The sequence below is a fragment of the Dipodomys merriami genome, unplaced genomic scaffold, assembly GCF_024711535.1.
Source record: "Dipodomys merriami isolate MVZ:Mamm:240054 unplaced genomic scaffold, mDipMer1.0.p SCAF_64, whole genome shotgun sequence".
NCBI lineage: Eukaryota > Metazoa > Chordata > Mammalia > Rodentia > Heteromyidae > Dipodomys > Dipodomys merriami.
Genome location: NW_027206224.1, coordinates 5,683,099 through 5,709,973, shown reverse-complemented (window position 1 = coordinate 5,709,973; position 26,875 = coordinate 5,683,099). Strand labels below are relative to the sequence as shown.

The 26,875-nt window shown below is 38.0% G+C and overlaps 1 pseudogene; it reads left to right on the top strand.

The window, feature by feature from the left end:
* Window positions 1–12,590: 12,590 nt before the first annotated feature.
* LOC138815347 (ligand-dependent nuclear receptor-interacting factor 1 pseudogene) lies at window positions 12,591–25,276 on the top strand (annotated as a pseudogene).
* The last annotated feature ends 1,599 nt before the right edge of the window (window positions 25,277–26,875 follow it).

Sequence of the window (26,875 nt, the reverse complement as noted above, 5' to 3'; positions counted from 1 at the left end):
GTTATTTCAATCACCAGCTGTTATGCTGTTGGAGAGATCTCTAGTGCCACTTCCTAAGAGCTCTCGATAACCTCAGAAGATGTTTGCCGTCTGCTGCCTTGGGCATTTGCAACTGTTCAAATCTCGCCTCTCCTTTCCTTTCTGCTTTTCTTTGTCAGCTGTCGCCTTTGGATTCTAAGCTACAGCCAATGTCAGTCACTTCTGCAGACATTGAGTGCTACTGTGTGCTGTGCTTTGAACCCCTTCCAGAAAGCTCATGGTGCTCATATGTGCAGAGAGAAGTCTATGCAAAGATGCGCTTGTGCGCTTCCAAACATTTCCCTGGTGTCTTTGTACATCTCTATTCCAAGGTTCTATGTCAAGAAAGTTGACACTGTCTGAATTGGGAGTTACATGATACTTTGAGCATGCCATGTTTCTTTAAGAGCAAAGTTTTTCAAATAGTCTTGCCAGTTATTTTCTCAGTGATACCAAAATAGGCTCTATTCAGCAGGATTCCACAGGCATCTTACTCTGTTGGAGGTAACTTTCAGCATTTGTCAGCTCTTCAGGAGACACCTACTTTTAGCTACTTTCTAAGCTAAGGGCTGATGGTTAAAGGGCTGATTGATTCACAAGTTCACCAAATATTTCTTCAATGCTGAGTATGGGTCACCATACTTCGACTTTATGTTCTGTGGCATTCTCAGTGCTCTCTCCAAGAGTTGAGATACACAAACCCTAATCAATATGCGCAAGTCTAAATGGAGATAAGTTAATCAACAAGAGAAATAGGGACTAGGAGAGAAGATACAAGAATGTTGAAGTCCAAACCCTGAAGACATTCTATCTGAGCAGCTATCTGAAAGCTGATGATGAATTTAAAATAAAAGACAGGACATGCTCCAAGTCTAGGTGATAAATGTGTACACTGTCAAAGGCACCATGGTTGCAAGAGGTGTGGCATGTGTCAGGATCTGGAAGGTTCATGTAAGAAAATTTAAAAAAAAATGGGCCAATGAAATTTGATGATATGGGAGGTCAATGTGGAAAGAAAGAGCCTGCATTGTCATGTCAAAACTTGACTCATAAACATGACTCCATGACTTACTCCTGTTAGATCATAGTGTTCTACTATGAATGTCATAAGCAATAGAATCTTTTGTTTGTTTGTTTGGTTGGTTGGTTGTTGTGGGGCTTGAACTCTGGGCTTAGGCACTGTTCTTGCACTATTCAGCTCAAAGCGAGTGCTCTACCACTTGATCCGCAACACCACTCCTGGTTTTCTAGTGATGTTGGAGATAAGAGTCTCATGGACTTGCCTGCCCAGGCTGGCTTTGAACCTCAATCCTCAGATCTCAGCCTCCTGAGTAGCAAGGATTACAGGTGTGAGCCATTGACACCTGGCTAGCAATAGAATCTTGATGGAGAATTCTTAAGATCACCCAAATCCTCCAACATCGTATTTATTCATCCAAATCTACCTCCTCTAAAGCTGCCACACTAACATTCTTTGTACTAGTTCTAGGGCTTCAGCTCAAAGTGCAGTACCAAAACTGAGCTTTTTTTCACTCACAGCTGGTACTTTAACATGTGAACTACACTGCCATTTCTGCCACTTCAGTATTCTTAAAGAATATATTTTTGCAGTTTCCCAGATCAATACATTCTGCATACACTGTAGGTATGCAAAATGATTCATTGTCTTGCCCCAAACCAAACTTTAGTCTCTTAAGTAGGGTTTGGGGGAACTATGCCATAAGAGTTTAGTTTTCTGACTCATAACAAGTATCTTACATCACAACCTAAGATCCTAACTGGTGATAGTCTTCATTTTCATTTTAGATCCTCTGATGTGTCCAGCTTAACACCTTTAGAATTAGTAGCAAAAGGTCATTGCACATGTTTATCTGAATTGTTACTATATATTTCATTTAACTATTTCTATGTATTTTGTTTAATCATTTCTATATCTTTTATCTGATCTATATGTTCACCTTATTTGGTCTCCATTATTCAAACATAAGGCTCACAGGTTTGGTTGTGTATTCATAGGTATATTAGTCAATGCACCAGTTTCAGAGCATTTTTACTGTTGCATTTGCTGATTTCTATTTGCAAGTAGGGTAAAGTTGGCAAGGCCCCACAGAAGAGGTCTCTACCATACGGAGAGGACATGAGCAAGTATAGACCACTTAACAACAAGTTCATATGAAAAGTTTACTAGATTCTTCATACTTGCTATAAAATATGTATCAGAAATTGCCTAGAACCAACTAAAATACCTCTCACAGTAAAATCCAGAAAATTTCAGGATTATGCACCTTCCCAGTGATCATAATTTTAGGTCTCAGGCTTGGTTAAGACTCAGTTATCTCTAGAGAAGCTAACAATGCTTTATATAGGTCCTCAGTGACCTCATGAAAGGGTAGAAATAGTCACAGTTTAGGAACATGTCTTCCCATCACCTCAGACCCACTGCTTGGGCCATTTGCATTTACTACTTTGACACTCAAAATCTTAATGTCTGGGTTTTAGTGATCAGCCCAGAGAATAAATGGTACAGTCTCTTTTCTTTTCCTGTATCTCAGTCAGGACAGGATATTGCTATGTTTGGATTGTGAGTCTTCCGAATCCTAAGATGTCATCAATAACAGCAGCAGTTTTATCTTTCCTGAAATAATCCTGATTGCTTCCAAGACCTCCAGGATTTCATTGAAGTTCATATCAAGTCTAACCTGCAGTTCATTCAAGTGAAAAGTCAGCATATTATCAGTAGTCTTGAGTGTGTTTGTCCACTCTTCTCCTGGTATTAAACATTGGAAAAGAAATAGTGCCTTAGCTCAGGTTGCTATTGAAAGTACTACCATAGAGTAAGTGACTTAATCAGATAAAAGTTATTTTGCTCATCATTATAATTGTTGAAATTCTAGACCAAGGTGTTAAAATCTTTGGTTTCTGGTAGAGCTTTCTTTCTGATTTATAGAGAGATAATCATATATTTCTGCGTTCTCACATGGTGGGGCTAGGAAGAGCTCTCTAGAATATATTCCCATGAGTGTAATAAGCCTTCTGAAGGTCCCACTCTCATATCATGATCTAAGTACTATTACCTCCAAAAAGACTTTCCAAATGCCACCATAATGGAAATTATGACTTCGCCATATAATTGTAGGGAGGAGAGTATAGTTCATTTCATAGCAGGTAGGTATATTATCCAAGCTTCTGAAATTAAGCTCATTCCCATTGTTTAGAGAATTTAAATATTCACTTTGTTAGAAAGTCCCAGGGAATAAATTGTTGGGGTTTTTGGCACAGAATCCACTAATTCCCTATAATTTTCTTCATATTGACTCATAGAAGACTGAATTCCAAGGTGACATTTGGTCAGCTCCAGACACAAGAATTTCATCCTATGACAAACATCTAGGATTTATTATACTTATCATCATAGGAAATATGAAAATGCTTCTTTGAAACAAAATTGAGTATATATTTGCTACTCAAACTTACATTTAGAAAGTTGATTTAAAAGAAACAGCACCTCATATGTGGCATACATAATCAGAGCAGAAAAAAAAAAACATTCCGATAGCATAGTCCCTGGTCTTTCTGTCCCCTGAGACTTGTCCTCAGCAGATGCTCAATGTAGGTTGCTGGTGAATGTACATTACAGGACGACACCAAAGTTGGTTAAAAACTGGCTCAAATCCAAAGACAAAAATGAAAGGGAAGCCAGGGCTAAAGTGGAGGAACTCTAATTCACTTTCAGTGTAGTACAGTATACCATGATTTTCTACTTTGCATGCCTGCTTCTCCAATTAATTCATTAGTTTCTTAAGTCAGATGGAATATAACCTAACCTAAACAAACATAGAATAAATTCATAAAAGAATTCTTATCTGTGCCATTTATCAATATATCATACACAACACAAATATATACATAGAGTAATAATAACAATGCTATTTTGGTATTTCTGGCCTTCTGTTCTCCTCTTCTTCCTCTTCCTTCCTCCTCCCCTTCTTCCTCCTTTCCATTTGTACAAGCTCATACAGTTTTTCCAGTTTTCAAGTGGTACTGAACATTGTTCTTTATAAAAGAAGAAAATTAAACCCATATTCTAAACTCTAATTTAAATATTTATTTAAAAGTTAAGCCATTAGCTAGTGCTAAAATAATGCTCTGTGATCCCAGCTGTTAACATGAAATAAATTAATGAATTCTTGCTTATTAATTCCACTAACTTCTAGTGAGATTTCTTCAGACTCTATTCATGGCTCTAAAGTTTAAAAATGAACAAGGCACAGACCTGGCCTTACAATAATTATCATCTAGCTGAATTGTTTAGTATCCACATATACAAATGATAACACATGCTTATAAAGTCGACATTCTCTGTATCAGTAGAGGTGGTCTGAAAATATCAAATGGAGAAAAATGTTGTGAAAGACACTACACTAAACCAAGTCTTTGAAGAATAGCAAATCTTCCTGTCCCAGAAATCAGCAAGCATGTTCACTATTGTCTACGAAGGTAATTCATTGCCAACAAGATCTCAGAGAGGCAGAGGAGATCTTATGATGTATATTCTCATTGAATTTCTCCACTGCCCCACTCACGCCTTCCTATGGTGAACATGGTGACTTACCATACCTTGGATGATTGAAATACTCCCAGTGTATTCAGAAGTGAAATGAGAAGTTTGATCTAAAAACTACCATGGTTATTTTTCTGTTCTCATCTCTGAAAGTTCCAGCCAGGCTGGGAGCATGTTTGCCAAGTTTTCCGCCTAGAGGAAAATTGTGTGGCTGAGTTATAAATACATTGAAGGAGCCAGCTGGAACTGTCTCTTGTAATTTAATATGCAAAGAAATAATCTGAGTCATAGATGGAGACAGGCAGTTCCTTTTAGATAAGAGCACTCTAAGTTTGGCTCTGCAGATGACTTTCAAGAGCCTTTTTCCACAGTGCAAGGGAAAGTCTCAAGGCAATTGGGGCCAAGTTTTGACCTTGAAACTTGAGTTCACTTGCTTGTCTTTTGTTCATCACATCAGCCAAGAGGTTACATCCCTAAATTCTCTGGTAGGAGCCTTTAAATCAAAAGAAAGTCTGAATTCTTTTTTCAGTGTTAGAAAAGAACTTAAATTGTAACCTCTGAAAACTGCAGATACTTTTTTCCCTATTTATTTAAATTAAATAAGATGCAGTGCAACTTGTGATGAATGAAATAGCATGGTAACCGTAATGAGCAGAAGGACCTAGAAATATTAGCCAAAATTGGACCTCTCCCTCAATACAATTTATTGAATGTAGATTTTAATAGATAGGTAGTTGAATTACATTAACCATAATATTTGTTTGGGAGAATTCAAATGGTGTAATTCCATTGAAAAACTAACTCAGTACCACAATATGAAAGCCAGGAAATTGGTATTTGACAGGAGGAAGATAGAAGAATAAAGGAGGAAGCAGTAAGAATACAGTCATAATATGTAATCCCTATCCTGTGAATTTAAGGAAATTGAAGGGATGGGTTAGGAGGGAGGGGGAAGATGAAAGAAGTGACATTAATTATATTCACAAACTAATGGTGAATATATATATATATATATATATATGTATAGATTGATAAGATAGAAATAATGAGAACTTATGCTATACCTTTAGGTCTCAAAAAGTAATAATATCTTTAATTAGTTTTTAAAAGATTAGCATATGGTAATCTTATTATGGTGTCAATAAGAGTATTTCTAGTATTTTAATCAAGATTTACTAATAATGCCAATATTAATACCTTCTAAATAATGACTGATGTCACTTGGTAACCTGTAGAGATAGTTTCAGTTAAATATTATTATAAAACAAATCAGTCCAAAACTTAGCAGCCACAAAAAGCCACCTATTCTGTGACATGAATGTGTGTCACTGATTAGAAGAGTCTCTTCTAGTTTCTATTGTATTTACTTTTGCACTGAATTCATCAGAAGGTCTCTATCCTTTACTGCCTTCATGGAATCTACCAGTAAATTACAAGTCACCAAAGTCATCAAATACAACAAGCCACTACAAATAGAGTAAATGTGGATTAAACCAGGAACTGGTTACACTGGCAGAAGATAAACTGAGATAAGACCATGCAACAGCTGGGTGCCATTGGCTCACGCCTATAATCCTAGCTACTCAGGAGGCTGAGATCTGAGGACTGCGGTTCAAAACCAACCCAGGCAGGAAAAGCCGGAAGACTCTTATCTCCAATAAACCACTCAGAAAACTGGAAGTGGCAATGTGGCTCAAGTAGTAGAGCGATATCCTTGAGCTGAAGAATTGAGGAACAGTACACAGGCCTAGAGTTCAAGCCCCATGACTGACAAAAAAAAAAAAAAAAAAAAAAAAAAAAGACCACATTGCCCCTGGGAGTCACTCCATCCTTGGGCTAGTGAAGCAAAGACAGGACCTAAAACAACAACAACAACAATTATAAGGCTGGGAATGTAGCTTGGTGGTAGAGTGCTTGCTTAGCATGCAGGAAGCCCTGGGTTTGATTCCTCAGTACCACATACACAGAAAAAGCCGGGAGTGGAGCTATGACTCAACAGGTAGAGTGCTAGCCTTAAGAAAAAGAAGCTCAGGTACAATGCCCAGGCCCTGAGTTCAATCCCCATGACTGGCAAAAACAAACAAAGAAAAAACTATAGAAGCTAAGCTAGGGCAGAGAAGAGTCTCTGCCTCTGAAGATGAACCCGGGCAGAAGTTAGAGGGATCAGATGCAACTATATACATTTTTTCTTACCAAAATTTTACCTATTCCTCCTATCGACTGAAAATTTGGCTGACAAGGGAGCCTTAAAACTTAGCTTGCTTGCAATAGTTCATGCTCAGAATAAAATGCAGAACAAAAGAAGGCGGAGAGACAGAGGGTGAAAAGCAGAAAGGAAGGCAGGAAGGAAGGAGGGAGAGAGGGAAGGAGGAAGGAAGGGAAGAAAACAAAAATTTGAGTTACTTGCAAAACATTCCCTCACCCAGCACCAGCACACGTAAAAATGTTATGCGAATGAGACTTCCTGACTTCAAGAAAGACACGGGCTAAATTCTTCCCCTTAGTGAGCATGTCATTATGTCAAGAACCAGCCCACGTCTCTGGTTGCACCTGCCCTGATGTGTTCAGAATTCTTTTATCCGCCCAACACCAACCACCTTTACCACTCAGTGAATCTCAGATGACAGCAGATTTCTATGGATGAGTCTTCCTTTCTGTCTGTCACCATAATGTCTACAAATCTTGTGTTTTCTTTTTGTACCTGATTAGACACACTGCAATAAGCTTGACACTTCTATTCTTCTTTTTGTGGAATGCTATCCTCAAATGGTAAGCCTCTTTATAAACAAAGCACCTCATCTTCAATACAATTAACATGTTCATAATCAGAATTGTTCTGAATGTAGTACCTAGAAAGGAAAGTGATTCAGAAATCACTTGAGACTTGGGAATTAATTTGAATCAGGTTTATCTCACTTCTACCTGCAATTGGCTTATTATTCTGATCAGTTGCTTCTTCTTTCTGAGTATAAATCTTCTCATTTATAATAAAAACAACTGCACAATAATAATTATAGTACTTGAAACAGAGTATATTAAATAACATTTGTTGAATACAAGAAGGAGATCCTCTCTCTACATTGCATGGGTACAAAAGGAATCCTTTTGCAGAATTCTGATTTATGTTAGATTGCTTCATGCCATGTCCTGTTTCATTATGTCCAGTTATTATTACCTTTAGTACTAGTCAAAATCCCATTACACTCGCTTTCACCTTGCCTTTATTTTACTCAAGTCAGTATCATGGGTCATTGATTGCTTCCTGTATATCTGTGTTCACCTCTCTTAGATAAACTTATCTAACTCAGACCATGGGTCTCTCTAAATTGTTATATCCTTAGACTATAAAGAAGTCCTATTACAAGTATGGCCATCTCTGTCTTCTGCTTTCCAATTCATTCTCTAAGAAATAAATGTCTATGCTCAGTTTCTTCCTCATCTTCATGACCATTTTTTGTTCACATTTGTATTCATCTTTCAACTCTTGCCTTCCCATAATCTGACCATATGAGGACCTCATTTCTTTGTGCTTTTCTCTAGAGTGATTCTGGAAGGGCCAGAATCTATCCTGCCACTCATGATCCAGACCCAACCTGACTTCATGACTGTGCCTCTAAGGTCCTGTGCTGCTCACAATGGTAGGGAATACTTCTTTTAGTAATCATCATCCTTAGACAATTGAAGATGAATGAGTGTCTTACTTTCCAACCTCATTTATGTACTGCTTCTCATTCACATGAAAGCTGTGGTCTCTGCTGTCCTTTGTTCTTTTATCATATTACACATCTGCTCTAATACCAGGAAATAAATTGGGTAGTTGAAAGGGGTGGCATGGGGTAAATAGGTAGATAAATGAAGAGGGAAAGAGTGGGGAAATGGAGTCAAGAATTCTGGGTATATCCTACAAAATTAAGAAGAGTGAGAGAAGGGTTAGGGAAGGGAGAGATAGAGAATGCTGACTGGTGTAACATTGAACAAGATGCATTGTGATGATGAACTACTTCGTTAAATGGCAATTGCTTTGTACAATTACTTAAGGGAAATTAAAATTAAAATAAAGGCAAAAGGAGATGTCTATTTCTCCTTTGTTTCCTAAGTACCTAAAAAATATTGAAAATCTGTTACCAATTTACATTTTGGTGAGGCATCCTTAACCGTAATCAACTTGGCAAAGCAGTGTCCATTTCCATCATTGGCATAGGCCCAAATGACACCACATACAACTATACAGCAACATAACCAATCTATCATTGTGGCGAACTCAGTTACCCTGCCTTACTCACACTTCCATTCCTATATTGGTCACATAGCAGATACAAAATAACCATACAGTGCATCTCACTTGGATTTGATAAATTCCATTTAACCGTATTTTACCTCTGTATAGGATTCCATTTGAAGATTGCTAAGGGACAAGTGCTCAGTTGCTATGATGGTCAGATTTCCTATAGTAGTTGTTTTTATTTTCTTTTTGGTTTGTTGTTTGTTTGTTCTTATCTTTTTAACCATCCCAAAGGTTCTCATATCTTCCTTTGGTGTCCTTTCTATATTTAAGAGCATATTATGAAATTGCATTTTCTTAAGAAAAGTATTAGACAGAACAGAGAGATGAAGATCTCCATGTCCAGAAATATGGGTAGGAAGGTCTAGACAGGAAAGATAAGATAAAGACATTTATCAAAAGAAAAAGAAAAAAATAGATATATAGAGAATTTGGGGGTATTTTAAGATGTCATACACAAAGGAAGCAACCATTACAGGTGTCGGGGGGGGGGGGTCAGGAAAGGCCTAGATTCATAGTCTAGAAGCTCTGACTCAGCACAAGGTGGAGTTGTACATGTGAGGAAGGAGAGAAAACAACATTCCTATGGTTAGCAACTTATTTCTTTGTTTATTGTAAAGATACTGTACAGAGGGGTTACAGTTACATGAGTGAGGTAATGAGTACATTTCCTATTGAGCATTGTTACCATCTCCTTTGTTTCCCCCTACCATCCCTTCCCTCCCAACCTCTCCAACTCCTCCTCCCCCAACAATTTATTTCTTGTAGCAATGTTTCCTTGGGATTTCTTATATCCACATTCTTGAAGCATCAGAGAGTGAGATTGTGTGGTATAGGATAAATATAACCTAGCTGAGTAATCACTATGATTTATTCCTCCTCCTTCCATTAAAAACTGAAGTTTCTTAAACTAGTTTGAAATTGATGGATTTAGAGTGAAGTTGAGTGAAAGGGTTTAGAATTTCCACACTCTATGCATAGATACACGCACTCATGCCTTCTTCTACTAATAACATTTCCTACCAATACTTTAGTGTATATGTGTGGTGTGTGTGCACGCGCACGTGTGTGTGTGTGTGTGTGTGTGTGTGTGTGTGTGTGTGTTTTCTTTTGTGCTATTACTGGAGCTTGAACTCAGTGCCTGGGTGCTGTCCCCGAGCTTTTTGCTCAAGAATAATGCTCTACTACTTGAACATCAGCTACACTTCAGGCATCTAGGTGGTTAATTGGAGATAAAAGTCTCACAGACTTTCCTGTACAGGTGGGCTTGTAACTACCATCCTGAGATCTCAGAATCCTGATAGGATTACAGAAATAATAATCAATTAGCACCTGGCTTATTCTCCATTTTTAACAGTAGCTGCACAGATATCAACAAATAATTTTCAATTACATTCCATAGACCACATGATGGTTAACTGTATGTTGAAAGTTTTACTAACCTAACAAATGCATAATAAGTATCCAGCCTTATAGTGCAATTTTAAAGGCCTAACTATTTTCTGCACTTAAAGAGCCATCTGTCTTTTCCAAAAAACTAGCCATCATGTTGCTGTTTGCCTAGCATTTGCTGTGTGTGGAGTACTTGTCTGTAATCTCATAATCAGGAGGTTGAGGCAGGCCAATTGCAGATTCCAGGTCACTCTAGCATACATAGTGAGACTCTAACCAAAGCATAAACAAAACAGAACAAAATCACATCCATGGAATATCATGTGGATGGGTAAATACGCTATACGGTCATTTGACTAGTTTCTTCCAATTAGTTACATACCTGAAGTTCCCTCCATGGCTTTTTTGGGTGGCTTGATAGCTCATTTCATTTTAAGTTTTTGTTTTAAGTTGATTTATTGCTGTGATAATTCGAGATGACACGTATTATTCATCCTGCCTACAATATCTTCAAATCCTTCCAATCTAGAGACGAAGAAGTTTGAACATATAAATTTAGTAAATGCTCCACAGATAAACACACATGCACATACATACACTCAAAATGTAAAAATAATATAGGTCCTTACTTGCAAAAGAAATGCGCAACAGGGAAGAGGACTTTTGAACATGGAACAAAAATAAAATAGCAGAGGAAGAAAAGTGTAATGCGCCACTAAACACATGCACTCAGCAATCACACCAACAGAATCACTGTCCCTGGCATTTTGGTTGCCTACCAGCAGTCTCCAAGAATAAACAATAAGAAGAAACAGCTTGTTCATCTCTTCATATGCTGTCGCAAACATATGTTATCAAATCTTCTCCCTTTTTTAAAAAATATCGTTAAAGGCATTAAAGATAAATCAAGCTTTTGTGGGTTTAATTATTTCAGTATATTGCATTTTAATTATTTATAAATGTTTCATACTTGAGAAACATTTCCAGAGAATTGGGGAGGTTATAATAAAAAGATTAATTGACTCCATTAATATTCTGGAATAAACCTAGTTTGTGTATCAACTGGGCAAACCCATTCATCTCCTCTCAGGAGAAGCTAGCAGTAACTCTGTAACCTTGGGGAAACAATGTGGCTTTACTTCCTCAGTAGTAATTAGAAATAGCAATAATCTTTGCAACATGGGATTCTTATAAGAATTAATGAAATAATGTATGTTAAGCTTCACAATGCCTGGCACATAGGAAAAGCTCAATAAGTATCATCTATGCCTTGGTATTATTTCTAGTTACTGGGTATATATGCTTATATATATATATATATATATATATATATATATATATATATATATATATATATATATATATTCTACCACAGAACGCTGATTTTTAATTCCCCTTAGTATTGAGCATAAGTTGATTCCCATGTATTAAAAATATTCCCATATTAATCATCCTCATTAATCATCTGCTTGTAATAATTTGTTTCTTACTTCACCACCACTGAAGCTTGTGATCCGGCAATGATCATTGATATTAAGACAGGTTGACATCAGATCTGAGAATCACCATTACAAAAGGTCAAAAGTGCAGTTAGAACATACTTTATTCAGTGGAACCAAAGTTACTTTTTTTTTCTATTTGAAAGACAATTACCAAGTAAAAAGTGTGAACAGTAAGAAATAAAGAGAAAAATTAAGATAATAAAATAAATCTACATAAAGAAAAAGAGAAAATTTAAAGACACAGAGTATAGAAAACAGTTTGGCTCACCATTGTGGATCACGCTAATTTCTTGAGAGACATCACTCAGGAAAATTGTAACATCCATCACTCACATTTCTTATATCATTACTTCTTACTTGCTTTTGTGGTCCTATACTCTATTTAGAAGTCTAGTTTTCTCTAGTTCAAACAGGAGGGAAATGGAATGTGTAAATAACTATATCCTCTTGAAAACTTCATATTTGTCTGCAAAATATGAACAAAGAAGCTAATGACACTTAAATAACAGTTTTATTGATCTGGTGCCTATTGGAATGCTTTTGTGAGATATTTTGTCAGTGATTTTCTAGGGATCTTAGCCATGAAACAGCTTGTTTAGAATTGTTCTTGTGTCGGAGAAGGGAAATGAGAAATCCTTAACTAGAAAGGGATTTTCACTAACTCAGCTCCCTGGGAAGAATCAATATCACATCATAACTTTTCCCCTCTGTTGAAATAGTGTGGTTTAAAATATAAAGATTCTATTCTTCCTTGGGAAAAACCAATGTTTAAATTTTCCACCTGACATGTTATAGTGTTATATTTCATGTCAGGTTGCTTCAGCCATGGCAAAGGATGGGAAGACTCATTGATACCGTGACACACAGCCCACGGCCCAAGCTGAGTTATTTTAGTGACACGGATCAGCCTGAAACATACATGGGGCAGATAGCCATTCTGGAAACCAGAGATAATGTCCCTGGGCCCCAGAGATACTGGTATTCATTATCTATTTTTGATACAGGGACAGGGTTACAAAGCAGGTAAGGAACACTATTTGTTTAGCTTAACAAAATTAAGACAACAGAAAGATTTGTCTTAGCTCAGTGGTTAGACAAAAACAAAAGCAGCTGAGTAAAACCTGCTGAGGGTGAATATAAACACATCAAAAATGCCACGAAAGGAAGTATGTGAGAAGTGAGAGTCTGATGAAGGTATGTTTTACGCATACCCAGACACGACTAAATGACAGCCTCATATAAAACCAAATGAAACTCAATTAAAAATGGCAGGAAAGAGCTCTACATGTTGGGATCCACCCAGCATTGTTGGGCTAAATCACAATTTTCTTCATGTGAAATAGATTGTCCTCAAACTTTACTTTTCTTCAAAGAAAGAATAGGCAGAAAGAAAGCTCAGCACATTTCACTAAATGGCCAACCATCTTTTACAACAGCTAAGGCCCATAGAAATCTTTCTAACTTATTTCTTTGCTTGGCTTTGAATCAAGAATCAGATCGTATCTGTTTTTTTTTTCTCCTGTTTTCACAAACAGTACTCTCTTCCAGGCCTTCATTACCTCTGGCTTAAAGTTTTAGAGGGATTTTTAAAGCTGATTTTATGAAATTTAGTTCTCCTTTAAAGCTTTTCCTACATCACAGCCAAGATTTTATTATTTTTAAGTATAACACCAATCATTCGGTCCTTTCCTGAAAAAAAAATCATTCATTGAAATTATTTCCAGTATTCGATGCCATCTCAGTAATGAGAACTTGCTGGCTCAGTTTCTCCCAATTTTTTTTTCCCACTGAAATAATTAGAAAACCACAGAAATTCCCAGCTTGTCTTCCCAGGCACCATATAATTGTAGTGGGGTTTGGAAAACTGAGTAGACAGAGACCCAATCTGTATAGAATCCAGTACTATCCAGAGATGAGGGTAGTATCCAAAAATGAAGGAGATTCACACAAAAGCGTTTTACACACTGAGGACAAACTGACAGAAAAGGACAGCAACCAATCCCTAAAGTAGGGCGTAGTTTGATACATTTTGATCAGACCCTTTGTCTCAATGATCTTGAAGAAGAAATGAGTCCATAGACAGAGAGCAGTAAAAAGGCAAACATTTATTGAAGAGAAAGATAAATGGAGCTCCTGCTACATAGAAAGGGTCCTTAGGGTGGCACCTACTGGGATACCTTATACAGTTTTTAATAAGGTATCTCTAGAGACAGTTATGTGACTCTCAAAATCATTGGACAGCCCATGAACCATATTCCTCCCCAGGCTCAATCGGGCTTCATGCATTATGTATTAGCCCTTCTTATTGGCTGGACAATCTAGATAGCATACACCTCTGTTGTACAATTGGTCTGGGGTTCACCTGCAACTTCATGTGCAATTTTGGGCAATTGCCCAAGTGCTGGCAAGTGTCACTTCTCAAGGCCATATTGAATAATGCAGAACCTCTGTTCGAAGGAGCTTTTGGTCCTGAATTGCCTATCCACTCTTTTTTCTACTCTCAAGTTCAGGGGCAGTTTAGAAATCCTAGAAATGTACAAAGATCCAAATAAGAAAGAATCCCCAAAATGTTCTTACCTAAAGACTAGGTGTGCAGTTTCATACCTATGTCCTAGCTACATGGAAGACCAAGGGCAGAAGTACTGAACTTGAAGGCACATTGCTGCAGAAACCCATGTCAACAAACAAGTCATACGCTGTGGCTCATGTCTGTCCTTCTACCTGCTTGGCAGGGATAGGTGGGACTTACCCTTGCAAACAGGGCAGCCCTCAAATGGAAGAAACAGCTCAAAGAAAGAAAACCAAAACTGAACCACTGAAAGTGTGGTTCAAGTGGTAGAGAGTTTCTCTAGCAAGTTCAAGGCTCTGAGTTCAAAAGCTAGAACCACCACAAGAAAAAAATAAAACCCAACCTCATCTAAAAGTTGGTTTGTTTCAAAGGATCATAAGTTCGCAGTGTGGAGTCTAAGACAAATTTGCAAGGGATGGAAGGAAGGACAAAACAACACTGAACATTAGACTTACTATTCATTCAAATACATGAAGTTGTTTCCAAGAACTGGAACCTGACTGAGAAATAACAGCCCTCGAATGCTTTAAGACGCATCATAGGAATCCTCTGTTCTGATCGCTAAGGAGTCCCTTGTTATGTTCCCCGAGGTTTCCTTTCTTTGTTCGGAATGAGCTGTGTAGCAAGTCACAGTCCTTCTCCAATCACACCAGAGGATTTCTACTGGGATCAACTACAGGCTTTTCCTTCCTCATCCACAATCATTGTGATGTCAGCTGCCTCTTCTTGTCTTGGACCAGAATATGGAGAAAGCAGTTGTTGAAGGAGCAGCTATAGAAGTGTCTGTAGCTAGAAGGGAGGGTGAAAGGCTCCTGGCAGTTCTGCATGCAGAAACACTGCTCTAAGAGTGTTGTTACCCTAATGTTTTGGGCCAGCCTTATGTCTCCTCAGTCTCTAAGCTATACAACAGATATAAACAGGTAATGAATTCTACTCCTCCTTTCAGCCAGGGAGCTGTATGGGAATTGTAAAACAGGATGTTTGATTAACCTCAACAATAAAGCCACACTATATTCAAGTGATCAAGGTGAAATCAAAGTAACGTTTATCTCTCTACCTCTATCTCTTTAGCACTGTGTGACAGAAAAATGGAAAGGTCTGTTACTCAGATACTGAAAGAGAATTGCAAGAAAGAGTGCATGATTGTCTCTTGGTGTCCTAGATGATTAGTTCCAGAACCCACCCAAATAGCAAAATTCCAGAGTGCACAAGTTGCCTGTGCAAAATAACAGTGTGCTTCTAGTTCGTCTATGCATATCCTCTCGCATATTTTAAATCTTCTCCAGATTATCTGTTCCCAGCACATAATTAATTTGGCAGTTGGTTGGATCTAGGTGTAGCCTTCCATGGTTAGGGGAGTGACTGTAATTGAACATCATTTGGAGCTAGTTATAGAAAATAGAGTTACACAAAAACATGCATACAATATGATTCCAATTCTATCAATATCAACTGATATATATGGCAAGAAAAAGAATATCATCTCATGTCTAGCTTGTTACTATCTCTGGGCATTTTAACTTTGGATGACTTTGTCAGATTTTCAAAATTCTGCTGCTATCATAATTTTTTTGGTCTGTCATGGGGCTTGAAGTCAACCTGGGCACTGTCCCTGACCTCATCAGCTAAAGGCTAATGCTCTACCACTTGAGCCACAGTGGCACTTCCAGCTTTTTCTGCTTATGTGGTGCTGAGGAATAGAACCCAGGGTCTCATGCATGCAAGGCAAGCGCTCTACCACTGAGCCACCTTCCTAGTACATGTCATAATGTTTTATTATGAAAATGGAACCAATGATTTAAAATAATAAATGAATGAAATAAAGAGATCAAACAGACCATGTCCCCTATGCCTCTACTTAGCAGTCAAGGGTTTCCATATTGGAAAGTTTTTAAAAGGTTTTATATTACACATTAGTTTTAGGGGGTGGTTACTGTGATATTTTCATACCTACAATACATACTCCAATTAAACTCATTTGCTTCATCTCTGTTCTTCATTCTCACTCCCCCATCCTTCTTAAACCAATTTCAATATGTTAAATTATTCCAGTTTCATACATGCTTACAGAATCTGTCAGCCATGTGAACCCACATTGACCCTCTTCACTCCCCCTCCACCTTTGTGCTACTCTCCCCCAAATAACTTATTTTATTTTATTGTGATTCACTCTTTATTTGGCATATATTAATTATAAAATGGTGCAATAGAATTATAATTAAAATATTAATCATACCATAATAATCCATATATGCATATATCATAACTTAGGCTAAATTTACATATATCTCTCTTTCCTCCCATACCTCCCCCAACTCAGAGAGTTTTCAGTGAGTTTCCTTCTATCATCTTCATACATAGATATCATGTATTTTGCTGTTGTTAATTCTGCATCATTCCTTTTCCCTCTCTCCTTCCCCTTCATCATTAACAATGCTATTTTTTTCTTATCAGTTAAGGCTTTTCATATTACTATCCTAATTATCATTCCAGTCTTGTCTTACAAATATGCCAAACTGAACTTCTCACTTTAAAGAACAGGAAACCTCTAGCTAAGGCGCTCTAAACAGACAGGAAAAAAATGAGAAAAATGCACTGACAATTTTATGTGATTTTTCACAGTCATACAAATTGACATTCAGTATTTAACTCAAAAAGGCTTCTGTTTATGTATACAGGACTTGGCATGCTCATCTCATTAACGAAAGTTTGAGCTCTAAGTATTTTATGTTAAAGGAAAAGCGCATCGTGGAATTATTGAATGATTTTTCTACACAATTTCTATTTTCTCAGAAGTTGTTTCATTAACCAAGACTCTCGCCAGTGGCTCTCTTTGCACCTTGGATTTTACTAGGTGTCACACCATTTGTTAGTTGTGTAAAGCAATACCTCAAGGCTCAAGTAGAGTGCCCCAACAGCTAGCCATAATCCCCCTTCTTTGAAACCCTACAGCACTTTGCATCCCTCATATTTTCTGAAAGTTCTTTCCACTACATTGCGGGGTAAGAGAAAACTTGTGGAGGGCAAGGGGCTACCTTCTTCTCTCTTCTCTCTTCATCACACAGCGGCTCGCACAGAATCCATAAATAGGCATTTAAGAAAGACTAGGAGTTTTTACCATGCAGATCAAGTCCCTTGGAAATGTGCCAAGAAGCACAGAAGACTCCTCTGTGTGAAGGAAATGGAGCAGAGAAGGCCAAGGAAGAATAGGAGGAGGCCATCAAAACCATTTTTACCTTTCATACACACACATAAAGTTTTCCTTCCACAGTATTTAACCTTCTTCACAATTTTGCCTCAGGCTCCACCAAAGGTAATGTGAGCAGAAGAAAAGGAGGCCTGAAATTGCAATCGATCCCTAACACACTAACTGGAAATTACTCTATTCACTGCAAATAACAAGAAAGAATTGCCAGGACCCAAGTAAAGCAATGTTACTACTTCCTCTTCCTAGAAATAAAGTAACCAAGAGTTATAATAGGCACAAACACAGAAAGGAAGGAAAGAATGCATTGCCTTTTTCAAGTTCAAATGCATTTTTTTCCTGGATGGGAGCTTGGTGAAAGTGGTAAGCTATCAGAAAAATACATGTGATGTCTTCCATATAATCACATATAATGTACATGGGTATAAATGTGTGTAATATGTGAGTGTATGTAACAGATATATGGGTATCTATTTGAATATACACATGTATAGATATGTATGCATATGGGCACATATACATACAGCCCTTGTTTTTATTGGTATATTTCTACAGCAGCTCAGGAAATGGGATTTAAAGACAGATGAAGCTAATAGGTTTACTGAGTTTGACCTGTGTTACAGGGTGTCACTGCCAACCACAGTTGGGTTATCATGAGGGTTCAGTATTATTTCATTCAAGCTTGACATGAGGTTCCTGGAGGGAAACTCAAGATTTAATTTATCTCTCTATTCCAAACTTTTATGTTGGGAAAAAGCAAGACATCCCAGAAAGACATAAAAAGAGTGCACTCTAATCATTCAAATATCTTGCTCCCCTTGTACTTTATTAAAAATTTACATTACCTTTTACACAGAATCAAATCCTATTCCAGAAATACAGAGCCAAGAGCTGGTAGCTCTGTAAAGTCATCTTTGGTATGTTTAGTGGTATTGGGGATTCAGAACCTTGTGTTTAGTGAGCAAGTACTCTGCCCCTTGAATCATACCCTTAGCCCGTTTTACTTTAGTGGCATTCTGGATGTGCTATTTGCCCTCAGATGGCTGAGGAATATAATCTTCCTACCAATGCCCTCTGCATAGATCAGATTGCAGATGTGCACCATGGGCATGCCCAGTTTATTTCTTGAAGCAAGGAACTTACTAATTTTTGCCTGAACTGATCTCAAATTTCAGTCCTTCTGTTCTTCATCCTTATGGTGGCTAGGTTTACAGACATGAAGTATTATGCCTGCCTCTGTCTATAAACTTCCCTTCTACTTTCTGTAGATCCTTAATGGCAAATTTTCATGAAGCCTTTGAAATTTTGAATAGTATTGAAGTGGGTCAATGTCTCTCTGATTATGGGCCCTGGGGTAACACATTACAGATGATTAGAGTGAAGTTCCTTGGATACACCAAACAAGTATATGGCCTTATACAGCTGTTTTTCAAAAGACAAGCTTCTATATTCTAACTCTGGATCGAGACTAAAATCAAGCAAGAGCTTACTGACTAACAGGCATGAAAGCCAATACTATGTTTGACAACTGGTTTATGCAAAGAGAAAACAACAACACCTGTCTTTTGCATATCCTCTTTCAAGAGACCAGGGACTAGTGATAGCTCAAATCTACCTCCTTGACACGTTTGTAACAGAGGAATTTTTAGATTGAGAGGGGAGGTTTCTTCTTGATTGGATGATGGGGGGGGGCAGTGTTGGGATTATTTATTTAGCTAGTTAGTTTAGTTTACTTTTATTTGTTTTGTGCTGGTACTGGGGCTTAAACTCTGGCCTAGGCATTCTCCCTGAGCTTTTGTGCTCAAGGCTAGCATTCTACTGCTTGAGCTACTTCTGGCTTTTTGATGGCTAATTGGAGATAAGGGTCTAGTGGGCTTTTCTCCCCTGGCTGGTAGTTAACCATGTTCCTCAAATGCGAGCCTTCTGAGTAGTTAAGATTACCAGAATGAGACCCCAGCCTTGAAAAGTGTAAATGGTCTTCCTGCCTCTCCATAGAGCATGTGTCTGTGGCTTCTGTTGTCCAGGATTTCTTCCCCACTCTTGAAATGTTGGTCTAAACTGCCCTTGCATAAGTCCTTTTTCCAGAAAGATAGCTTAAGGACAAAGCAATTTAACAAATTTAGATCTGGGTGTGTGTAGGCATTGTCTACTTTCAAAATCATTTCACTTAATTAGCAAAAGGTTCAAATTGTATCACTTAATTTCTTTTCCCAAAGGTATTGTACCAATAAATAAATGTAGTGGATCTGTAGAAGTCAGTGTTTGCAACAGAAAGATATGAGGCCAAATATGTCACAGGACAAGCTCCACCCATGTCAAATGGAACAATGTTAGGGAGATTTAAAGGAAAAGGAAGGATATTCTCTCTCTCTCTCTCTCTCTCTCTCTCTCTCTCTCTCTCTCTCTCTCTCTCTCTCTCTGTCTTCTCCCTCCCTCCCTCCCTCTCTCTCTCTGTCTCTCTCCTTCCCTCCCTCCCTCCCCCCCGTCTCTCTCTCTCTCCCTCCCCCCCTCTCACACACACACATACACACACACACACATACAGAGAAACATGTAAACACACAGGTAAACATATATATTATCTTTCTCCCCTTTGGGAGCCATGAAGTAAAATATTGAAAAGGATTAAAGTATGTCCACAAATCAATAAAGTAACTGCAGAAGACCAGAGAAAGCCCAAGCTCAGAAAAGATGGGAAGAGATCTTCGGTTCATACCTTAAACTAATTTTAAGCCCAGAAAGAGCCTAAAATAATCTAAAAGCAAAACTTCTAACAAAAACAAAGAAAAATCCCAAGGACAGAATTCCTGTAATGATTCAAGTACTTCTTTTAAGCAAAATAAAGAAAAAAAAAAAGAAAAGAAAATATCACAACTCATCTAAAGACATAAATAGATGGCCAGGCACAGGTGGCTCACCAGGAGCCTGAGATCTGAAGATTGTGGTTTGAAGCTCCCTGGGCAGAAAAGTGTCCATGAGACTCTTATCTCCAATTAACCACTCAAAAACCAAAAGTGGTGCTGTGGCTGCAGTGGTAGAGCTCTAGCCTTGAACACAAAGAGTCTCAAGGATAGCTCCCAGGCTCTGTATTCAAGCCCCACAAATGACAAACAAAAAGATAGACATAAATAGATGGACATGTCTGACCCATGTAAGTTTTATTTCAATAGGCATTTTACTTTTAAAAGACAAAATGATTCTAGAAATCAATGAAATGTATAGTTAGAAAGTATTATGACTGTTTTAGTATTACAGAATTACACACTTAATATGGCCACCAAGGCTAATTTTCTGGTTTTTTTTTTAACAGAAATATAAAAACTAAGAAAAAAAAGTGGGGAAACAAAGACCAAAAGCAATGTCTCTGTTGTAAAGCAAGCAGGCAGGAGGACTTAACTCTGACTTTGGAAAACTTATTCTTTGAACTGTTTGGATGGGTCTGGTTCACATGGCAGCAAGTGATCTACTTGCTAAAAGTTTCTCTATTTAAATATTAAACCCAGAATTCCATTTCTTGATCCATTCATCTACCGAGGGGCATCTGGGTTGGCTCTATATCATAGCTATGGTAAATAATGCTGCAATAAACATAGTTGTGCTGGTAGCTTTAGTATGGTCTTGTTTGAAATCATTCAGGTAAATGCCCAAAAGTGGGGATTGTGGGGCCATAAGGGAGCTCTATGTAGAGTCTTTTGAGGAACCTCCATACTACTTTCCAAAGTGGTTGAACAAGTTTACACTCCCACCAACAATGCAATAGGGTTCCTACAAACTCATTCACAGACTAACTCAGAATAATGTTTGACCCAATAAGTTCTGGGCACCCTGAAGTCCAGTTATGAGATTAACCAGCATAATAGGTATTTCTCTACCAATGAAGAGCTTAGCCCGTAAGCAGGACATTTGGCATATGCTTCATATCTCAGAAATGTTAGTTTCATTCTCTAATTCTTTAATCTTCTGTTTTCTTCACAGAACTTGATGTATGTCAAAATCTCAAGTCATAGTTTCTGAAAGGAATGGCAAACCTCCCCAAGTCAGTAGATTTATTTTAGATGCAGGCTTGAATTTTTTTCTCGAAGGACCATCATCTGAATTTACTCACTCTTTGACATTCCTCTCTCAGCCTTCTGATGAGCTACTGCTGGATTCACTGCAGGTGAATCTTGGGCCACACTTACCCAGGTGTACAGAATTTCCAGAAAGAAAAAGCTTCCTTAGGGGCAGCTTCCTGTTCACCAGTAGTTTTTTACCTCAATCAAAGCTGGAATTACTGTAGATGTCAGTCATAGACAGGATTCAGCCATCAAGGTCATAGTCCCCTCTAACAAAGGTCACAGTCACCTGTAAGGAAGGCTTGCCTGTAAGGAAACAGTTTTATCATAAGTTAAAGGAATAATAAAGGGTTTGTTTCAACAAAGAATCATTAAATCTCCACCAATTCTGTCAAAGAGGTTTGGATGTTTAAGGCAGACAAGATGTGAAGAGACGCAAGGCATCTACACTGAAGTCCTCACAGTGGACAGAAGTCTTGGTATCAAAGAGAACAGGCTGTGTGTGGTAAATGGGTGGGAAGGAATATTTAATCATTACGTAAGCAGTTATTCTACATGACCTTTCCGCTCTTGCATAGCTTTGACTATAAGGAGACCCTAGCAATGCTCAGTGTAGCTGGCTGATAAGATGGCATTGTAACTAGCACCTGATAATGCAGCCTTAAATTATTCCTATACCTGACATGAATTTCCCCAATACAAGTACCTGTATGTGAATACTTCTAAAACCCAAACACCTCCAGACAAATGAGGCTTTTTAGATGTCCATTACAAACTCAAAAGAAGTGCTCTTTATAAAAGCAAAAGAAAAATAAACCCTGTGAATGGATATGTGATGAATCATATGCAAATGTGATTTTATATATAGAATGTTTCTAACCAATTATAAAATGAACTCTGAAAGAGTACCAAAGATTGGATTGAGTAAAACTACAGAGGGAACTCTATTCACCCAGGTGAAAGACAAGGCAATGCAGAAGGTGAGCAAGGCACAATGGTTTGTCCTGGAAGAAAGGGGCAGGCTCATCTTAATTCTGCAGTGCAGTGTTCTGTGTGCTGGCAAAGCCAAAGGTCACTTGATGATGGTAGAGGCTAGACCACAGAACATCTTCTTTGTGACAGAGAGAACTCTAGTCAGTTTGCCATCGCTTACTGTGAAAGCACAATGCTAAGGTTTCATTTCTTAACTTGAAATAAATAATAATGAGTAATTACCAACTAGTACCCATACACAGAGAAAGAACATCATAGCTGTAAAGGAAAGTGACAGTGAAAATAGGCTTGGTAAAAATTATTCCATAGTTGGGCACCTGTGGCTCACACCTATAACCCTAATTACTCAGGACACTGCAGAGGAATGGTGGGCAGGAAAGTTTGTGAGATTCTTATCTCCAATTAATCACAAAGACAGCTGGAAGTGGCTCTGTGGCTCAAGTGGTAGAGTGCTAGCCTTAAGCAAAAGCAGCTCAGAGACAGCGTTCAAGCCCTGAGTTTTAGCCCCACGACTGGCAGGAATAAATAAATAAGTAAATATTTTTAAAAAGAAATAATTAATAATACATACTTATGAACAATTGACTCTTTGGGAGTACATATACTTTCTACAGTGCTCAGATTATTTGTTGAGATGAAGTCTTCCAAATGCTTTTCCTGGGCTTCGGAACAGCACTGCTTCTAAGCACCGCCTCCTGTCGACACAGCTGGAGGCTCTAGACCCATCTGTACACCACTGTTTTCTGAAAATGTTCAATGTTCAACTCCCATTTGACTTTATCCAGCATTTTCCAAACTTCTGTTTTTAAACCATAGGGTGTCTTCAATAACATATCCAGTAACACAGTATGAAGAAGGCTATATTAGGCTGTCAATTAATTTAAAAGGTACTTTTATATAATTGTTTTTATTGAAATGTATCATTTCAAGGATCTTGTTCAGCTAATTATAGTGAACACTAAGGATGGAAAATATTAAGTGCCTGAAATTAAGTAAATACAGGCAGTGGGACGCCAAACGGACTTGTACTTTCTTCTACTTTTTCTCTTTTTCTTCTAGTTAGGCAATGCTGCAGAGTTGAAGTTACTGAGTAAACAGGATAATATTATCTTTATAAGTTATCACTCAACTAGATCTTTGTCTGGATTGAAGAAATTCAGGTAATTTGGGGGTCAATGGTTTTTGGTTTTTGTTTGTTTATGTTTTTTTGTACTGTGGTAATGCCTATAGAATTTAGAACGTTGGAATTGAGATGTGGACAGGGATTGCTATAACTTACAGAGTTCTTTATTGCTTTTCTTAGCTGCAATTTAGTGCTGCTCATGAAGAAATGAACCAACAGGAGATATAAAAATAAAATCTGACTCCACCGCCCGCGGCCTCTCCACTCTCAGCACCAACTCCTAGAAGGCTTCTGTGTGATAAGGTGCAGCCTGTCTCTCTCTCATTTGGCCCCAGGCGAGGTCGCAAATCTCGTTCTAGTGCTCTGTACTGTATGGGATGCGCTGTTCTAATCACCTGCGGAAGAGCTTCCTGAACTCTGCTGAGGAAAGTTCAGGCCCCGCCTCCAACGAATCCACAAATGTCCTCAACAATAGAAAAAGGCATTCAAAGAAGAAATGGCAAGAGGGGCTGGGAAGATGGCTCGGTGGTAGAGCGCTTGCCTTGCATGCATGAATCCCTGGGTTCGATTCCTCAGAACCACATAAGCAGATAAAAGCCAGAAGTGGTGCTGTGGCTCAAGTGGTAGAGCGCTAGCCTTGAGCTGAAGAGCTGAGGGACAGCGCCCAGGCCCAGGCCCAGGGTTGAGGCCCCATGACCAATGAAAGAAAGAAAAAGAAGGAAAGGGAAGGAAGGAAAGGGAAGGAAGGAAGGAAGGAAGGAAGGAAGGAAGGAAGGAAGGAAGGAAGGAAGGAAGGAAGGAAGGAAAGAAGGAAGGAAGGAAGGAAGGAAAGATTTTCAAAGAAGCAGTAATAAGGCACCGTATCTGAAGAATGATACTGAATTTAAGAAGATATTTGGTCTCACTAAGGATCTGAGAGATGCCTTATTCAAACTCCTGACCAAGTGGCTAAGGACAAGGATTTCATTCCTTTAGTAGTTTGGTGGAAATTAATACTCACCAAGAGACAGAGTCTGTGGTGAAGGAAGAAGAAAGAAAACAATTTTGGTAAGAAAAGGAAAGCAAAAACGGTTAAGATGATCACACAAAGAAGAGAAAAACCAAGAATGCATTTAACTCAGTCATAAATGAAGGAATTGATGTCACCCGTTCCCAAACCTTTGGCAGTATTTTGCCAGCTTCAGATGCGTTACAACATGACTTTGTCACAAGCCACAGAAAAACCTCAGAAGAAAAAAGTGCAGAGACTGAACACTGCTCCTCTGAGAAGCAGAAGAAAGAAAGAATGAGTCCTAATGTAGCTTTTCAACCATCATTCCTTTAATAAAATTACACTGAAGATGTTTTCCCAGTGACACTACCAGAACTGGAAGAAACCATCTGAGATGAAAAAATCAGAAGGCTTAAACAAGTACTAAAAGAGAAAGAAGCCGCTCTTGAAGAAATGCGTAAGAACATGCACCAAAAACAATGCCATATACTTACAAGACTGGAGACAGTACTGAATCCTATGTATAAATGTTGTAATAACATGATAGTAACTTCAATAACCCCAGACATCTACTTAAGTGAATAATGGGCAGGTATTACAAACAGGGTGGATACATTGGACAAAAGAAAGATTAATGTCCTAAACAGGACATTGAGAGATTTCATCACACTAATGACATATTTTAAAAGACAGGAAATTTTTCTGGAGTTTTCTCTTTAATATTTTGGATAACAGTTGACTGTGGGTAACTGAGACAAAGTTGGTTACAGGTGCATTTTTAAAGTGTCTTTCAATACAAAACGTTTTTATGTATTACAAAAATTTAAGGAACACAGAAAATGTTGAGTTACATTAGTTATGAATAAACTACATGAGGTATCTGCAGCATTAGATACCTTTTTGTGGAAAGAGTAATCTTTTTCTATTATTTTAACTACAGTTCTCCAAGTTGAATATTTGTATAGTGTTTCTGTTATTATATCTTTAACCAAATTGCTCAGGTTTTACTCCAACAATAATTAATTGTTATATTTTGAAATTCTACAAGCCAAGAAAGGAAACTAGCTAGAAATCAACTTTATCATTGAGGTTATACCCGCTTATTCATACTCATAAAATGACATTTGTTTCTCGAAACAATGACAGCATCAAGTATTCAAATGTTCCTCAGGAATGGAAGGGCCCTTTCTGGAATTCTCTCTGCAAAGTTATGTGACGTAATCCCCAACAGTTATTTGGAATTTAGGCTATTGGTGGATGATGTACTTTGTTTTCTAATGATGTTGGGTAGCAGATCATGTTTTTCTCTTTTCTGTGTTGGTTAGATGGTATGAAAGATAGATCTGAACAGTAGTCACATTTGATCTCAAACTGCAAAGTTTGAGATCATTTTTCTTAGTAGAAGTCTATGTTTTTCTTTCTGTTTAATCCTTATTTAGAAGAAATAGTAAATAAAATAGTAAATAAAATACTAAACAGGAGAGAAATAAAAAATAATTAAAATCTGTGAAGTATAAGATGTAATGTAACTGTATACATTGTATTCCTTTGCTGAGGTTAACCCTAGGGATGAGAAGAATATTAAAAAAAAAATCAACACTCAGGCAAATGCTAACTGCTCACACCTGTACTCCTAGCTACTGAGGGGTAGCATTCTGAGGATCAACGTCCAGAACTAGCCTGTGCAGACCGATCTATGAGATTCAGCTCCAATTAACTAGTGAAAAGCTGGAAGTATGTTGTGGCTCAAGTGGTTGACTTTTGCCTTGAAAGAAGAAGCTAAAAGATAGCATCCAAGACTTCAGTTCAAGCTCCAGAGCCAATATAAAATAAAATAAAATCAACCACAAAACTAAGAAACACAAGGGAAGGGGTGAGTCAAAGGAGTAGTGAGAATCTTGCAGGGGTGACACTTATCAAGATACATTGTATTTAGAGACTGCTTTGTTATATGACACCTCTTCTGTTTAAATACTTAAAATAATTAAAAAATAAATACATAAGAAAATTAAATGAGCCGGGCGCCGGTGGCTCACGCCTGTAATCCTAGCTACTCAGGAAGCTAAGATCTGACGATTGCAGTTCAAAGCCAGCCCAGGCAGGAAAGACCATGAAACTCTTATCTCCAATAAACCACCAGAAAACCAGAAGTGGCACTGTAGCTCAAGTGGCAGAGCACTAGCC